The 6,056-nt window shown below is 39.3% G+C and overlaps 1 pseudogene; it reads left to right on the top strand.

Moving 5' to 3' along the window:
• The window catches only part of LOC135666485 (probable nucleoredoxin 1-1), a 2,958-nt pseudogene extending 238 nt beyond the window's left edge, over positions 1–2,720 (top strand).
• Positions 2,721–6,056: the final 3,336 nt, after the last annotated feature.

Raw genomic sequence — 6,056 nt, 5'->3', positions numbered from 1 at the left:
CGGAAGCAAGAACTAGTCTTACATGCTCGTCGGACAGTCTTTGTTTGCCTTTGAGATCTCCACCATGTCAAATGGATGCTCTGTCTTCGTCAAGAGCAAAGAGAGCATCTTTTGATCCGTGGTAAGGGACATAAAGCAATAGGATGCATCAAAGCCTGACGGGTTGAGTTTTGGATGAGAGATCAAGAGAGGTGTAGGAGGGAAGGAAAAGGAGGAGGATAAGATGAGGCGAACTGCATATTGCTAAAATGCCAATCTTTCCCTATTTGAAGTATGGAAAATGCATGGCAACTTTAGATTCTCACTGACAAGCTGTGATTTGTTCAGGTAGCCATCAGCAGTCTTGACGGGAAAAAGTTTGGTCTCTTCTTGTCGGACAACTGTTACGAAAGAATCGTCACTGATGATCTGATCAAAGTATACAATCAGCTGTCCTCGGAGGGCCGCGATTTCGAGATTGTCTTCGTGTCATGTGATTCATGGAGACCTTCAATAGGTACTTCTCAGATATGCCATGGTTGGCAGTCCCATTTGCGGACTCCGACACACGCGAAAGACTACATGATCATTTCGGCAGTTTCGAGGAGTATTATCCCGCTCAGCTTGTCATCTATGATGCCGCTATTGGCATGGTCGTTAACGAAGAAGGTCTCCGAGCTGTGGCAAAATATGGTGTAAACGGGTATCCATTTACTGTTAAGAGGTTCTACGAGTTGGAGGCGGCTGCTAAGAAGGAACGGAGTCTTCGAAGTCTGTTGGTTTCGCAGTCCCGGGACTACTTGATCTCCAATGATGGATCCAAGGTAATCGATGATCTCCTTGTAGGAAGAGAATTAAACTACATTCTTGATCCGCCAGCTTACTACCACCATCTAATCTACGCTAAATTGAAGCAGGTTGCCGTGTCGGATCTCGAAGGAAAGATTGTGGCTTTTTACTTCTGGATTAATATTCCTGATAAATACGGCGGTCCCGATAAGTTGACTCTGGTGCTGGCTGAAATCTATAGGAAGCTTAAGGAAGCCGGGGAGAGCTTCGAAGTTGTGCTGGTGCCATTAGAGGATGATAAATCATCCTATGAACAAGGCCTGGCAAGCATGCCATGGCTCGCGATTCCTTTCGAAGACGAGGGCTGTGAGAAGCTTGTCCGCTACTTTGAGCTCTGGCCCTTCCAATTACCAACCGTGCTTGTGATCGGTGCCGATGGGAAGATTATGCTTAAAAATTACGATAGGCTCATCTCCAAGTATGGAGTTTTAGCATGGGAAGCATTCCCGTTCTCTAAGGAGCAACTGGATTTATTGCCAGAGAAGGCAAAGGCCGCACAAACACTGGAATCTCTTCTTGTTGCTGGGGACCTCGATTATGTCATTGGGAAAGAAGGCTTGAAGGTAATGAATCGAGCATATAGTGAATCCACAGCTTGGTATTGTCAATGGCTAACCCCTCATCATTGTGTTTGACAGGTTCCAGTGAAGGAGCTTGTTGGCAAGACCATCCTCTTCTTCTTTGCAATGAGTGATTCGTTTCAATGCCAGAAATTTCTTCCCATGCTGATCGAGGCATATCACAAGATCAAGCGCATGGACAGTGCTTTCGAGGTGATCTTCGTCCCTATGGGCGGCTATATGGATTCGGGTGCTTTCGAGTTCTTCTTACGCATGCCTTGGTTGGCGGTGCCGGTGGATGATGAGAGAATAAGATCGTTGAAGAACACTTTAGAAGCTCATTACGTCAACACCCTGGTTGTCATTGGTCCTACAGGTCAAACGATCACAGAGAACGCCGCAACTTCGTTGAAGATGTATGGAGCCGATGCCTACCCGTTCAGTGAAGAGAGGATCAAGGAGGTAGAGATGGCACAGACACTGGAATCTCTTCTTGTTGCTGGGGACCTCGATTATGTTATTGGGAAAGAAGGGTTGAAGGTAATGAATCGATCATATAGTGAATCCACAGATGGGCATTGTCGATGGCTAATCTCTCATCATTGTGCTTCACAGGTTCCGGTGAAGGAGCTCGTTGGCAAGACCATCCTCCTCTTCTTCTCGATTCGTAGGTCCGGTACATGTCGCGGATTTCTTCCCCATCTGATCGAGGAATATCACAAGATCAAGCGCATGGATAGTGCTTTCGAGGTGGTCAACATCTCGATGGACAAAGATCAGGATTCCTTTGATCAGTTTTTCTCTGGCATGCCATGGTTGTCGCTGCCGTTCGGTGATGAGAGGAAGAAATCTTTGGAACGCACTTTCGGAGTCGATATCCCCTACCCCTCCCTGGTTGCCATTGGTCCTACAGGTCGAACTATCACAAGGAACGCCATGTATTCGTTGGCGACCCATGGAGCCGATGCCTACCCGTTCAGCGAAGAGAGGATCAAGGAGTTGGACCAGAAGATAGACGAGATGGCAAAGGGATGGCCTGAGAAGAGGAAGCATGAGCAACACAAGCATGGGAAGTTGGAGTGGAGCTGCCTGCACGGCCTGTATAGGTGTGGTGACTGCCACAAGATTGGAAGTGGATGGTGCTACTTGTGCTCCATGTGCAGTTTCGGTCTCCACCCCAAATGTGCACTGAAGGAGGAGAAGAAGGAAGAGGAAGAACATGATGAAGGATCTGAGTGTGATGGAGAGGTTTACAACGATTTCGAAGATTCTGAAGATTCCGAAGATTCCGAAGATTCCGACGATTATGAAGATTCTGAAGATTCTGAATAAGATTATGTAATGCAATGGTGTTTGTGTTTTGATGGGAAGAGCTTTAGATCGATGCAATGAAAGTAGCGGACTTATGACAGTCTGCAACTCGCAACATTTTTTGTTGATAGAGAACAATCAGATCAGTAAAAATCTGACGAAAATCTTTTCTTATTTGCTCCATATGATCAATCAAGCTTCATAATAACAACACCAATTCAACAAACATATTTGAGCCACAAATACCAAAGAATAAGAATGTATAATTCATGGCAACAAAGACGAGAAAACATTGAACTGTATGTTCTTCTATACCAAGGAACATTAATAACACATACATTGGTTTAACCAGAAGTATTCAAATTGGCACATGATTTCAATTGTTTTGGATGTCAACCATGATTTCTTCTATTTGATATATCAGAAAACTGGGAAGCGAGGAAATACAATCTCAGGGGAAGTACATTTTCTTTTAATAGAAACTTTACAGTTGATAAATTGCTTTCCTAATTTGTTGACGCAGATATGAACCTGATACAGCTGCTGCTTCCCCGATTTTGTGTTGCACTGGATTGCTGGTTTATACCCTATTTTCCTTATGAGGATATCGAAGATATGATTCTTTTTATACTTACGGTTATTAGGAAAAATACCTTCCGCCTTTAGATAAGAGAGAATATCAACTGTTTCCTTGAGTTTGAGGGCTGCTGTGAAGTAAGAAACTTGATCGAACCTGGACATGGAACACGTGCCATGCTTATCCCATTCATGACGCCAAAATGAGTGGCCATCGCTACTAGGACAACGAAAACTATGCCAATGTTTAATCATCTCGCCAATCAAAGGGTTCATCTGCAATCAAAGACAACGAAAAAAAAAAACGATGAACGACTCACACTCTCATTTTGCAAGGTAACTTTACGATAGAGTAGTCTGTGTCAGAGCTAAACATACCTTACGTCGGTTGTATTTAGAAGCTGATGGCATATTCTTGTCACAAGATGGAATAATTCCATTGCGAAAAGCAGGCCAAAGGCCATGGATGGTAAAATTTTTTTCCGGATACCCCGTACTCATAGGACAGCAACGGTTGACGTTGCAAAATGATCCAGGCCACTAGATGTTTCAAATCAAACGATCAATATAGAGAAGAACAACAAGATAAAGAAAAAATTAGACTTACCTGAAGAACTAAGTGAAAATAATCATAATTGGACGCAGCAGTGGTGGAGAAAACCAGCAAGAAAGCAATGGTAGAGAAAACCAACAAGAAAGGGAGGACGAGAGGTGTCATGCTTCGGCGAGTTAGGCTTTTGGGCACGTCGGAAGGCTTCTCCTTTTCTGTATATGATCATCACAAGATTGCATAAACATTACCGGTTAGCATGCCTAAGGTGGGTTTAATTAATTATCTACAAAATAGATACATAATTGAAAGAGAAAGAAGAAACAAAAAAACTCAGGGTAGGTTTAATTATCTATAATTATCTATAGGTCATATGCATGTGCTGCAGAGTGAAGATGATAGCTAAAGTACATGTTTCTTTCTATGCATAGAGATATTCTTCTGCAGAGAGAAAATAGTCGATCTCTCCTAGAAATAGAGAAAGACAGTTGGCTTTGAATCATCAAAGATTGAACTCCCGCAGGAGCTGCTCCATGAGAAGAGAAGCTTTGATCGTTTGGACCGTGCCACTTGACTATTGCTGTCCTCTACATCTGCAATAGAGCCTCACAAAGAAGAATTATCATCATTCATGATGAGAGCTTTCTTCGATGCATAGCCAATCTTTTTCCCATTGTTCTGGCTCTTGAGCTACAGTAAGGTCGATTCCAAACTAGAATTTGATGGTTTGATCAGACCTTTGACACAAAGCTTGATCTTTGATCAATCCTCATGAAGAAGCCAGGCTTGACTACAATATAAACCCCTAATGCAAGGAAATTAATTGTGCCCTATGCTGCCTCTCTAGTTAGAATAGCTGTTCTGATTAGGTAAAAGATTGCTAGAAAAAATTGATGAGAAAGACCCTCAAATGTTAAGAAATAAGTGTAAATTCTAAAGATCTACAAGGACACTGGATATGTATTCCATAGGTCTATTTTATGTGAAAGGTACAATTAATAGCCCCCCCGCATAGGTTTTGTGTTTCAATTAATTGGGTTTTGTTGCTAGATTAAATTTCATAAGGTGTGTTGTTGATGCATATATATATATATATATATATATATATATATATATATATATAATGATATATGGTTATAAAAGTTCATTAGTATGCTATAATTTTTATATATGCATATAAATATTTTAAATTATTCTGACGTATAAATTTATCTATTGATTTTGTATATACTATGTTATTGGGTTATGCTTGCTAAAGAAATTAAAGATAAGGTATTTACCGTTAAATGTATTATGCTCACCTAAATAAAGCTATAAAAACTTATACTTACCGAGTGATTATCTACTATATATTCTATTTTGTATGTGAGGATACTAGTAGTCCATCCAAGTGATTTGGTATGGAAATAAGCATGTGTGAGCCCATGCCAACATAAATATGAACGATGACTTATGAATATTTTTATATGTATAAAATTTGGACTTTGTATTTTTCTTTTAGTTAGATATTATAATTATATATAAATATTCAAATTACTATATACAAGGAAAAGTTTATTATTTTATTTAGTAAATTAGCATATTTTATTTTAAAGATTGTTTACTTTTAGTCATTCATATAGGGCTCGTGTAGAACTAGAAGTAGATTGTTACACCACCCCCTTCACACAATTAATGTAGTCATCCTGATTATTTCCATTCATTTATAATTTAAAATTACCTTAATTAGATCTTCCTTATTTGTATTGATCCATTTGTTTGTTTGTGCAATATGATTAAGGAAATAATTAAAAAATTTATGACTAAGAAAATATCTAAATTCTATTTTCTTATTGGTTTGGGCAAGTTAAGAATTAAATTTATTTATTTATTTATTTATTTATTTATATAAAAAGTGATTTTTAAAAATTTCCTTAGGGGAAATCTTCTCCTCCTAATGGCTTTGCTCCTCTTCCTTCCCGAGGAGGTCAGGCTCCTATTTTATTTATCACTAGTGGAGAGGAGTCTAGCAGTGGGAAGATAGAGGGAACTCCATTTCAAATAAGGTATATCTTCTATCTTTTATCAATTTATTATATATATATAAATATTAGTCAAATGATATTAAGGTTTATAAATTTTGAATTATATATAAAAAAAATTTAAAAATTAAAATTATCCTCTCTGTAGCTGCAGTTGCATTCATAAGAAATAGAAGAGTGAAACTAGGAACCTGCACTTTAAATGAAGTT

Source organism: Musa acuminata, unplaced genomic scaffold, assembly GCF_036884655.1.
Source record: "Musa acuminata AAA Group cultivar baxijiao unplaced genomic scaffold, Cavendish_Baxijiao_AAA HiC_scaffold_1104, whole genome shotgun sequence".
NCBI lineage: Eukaryota > Viridiplantae > Streptophyta > Magnoliopsida > Zingiberales > Musaceae > Musa > Musa acuminata.
Note: the sequence above shows the minus strand (reverse complement) of the source record. Positions and strands in the feature narration are given on the sequence as shown.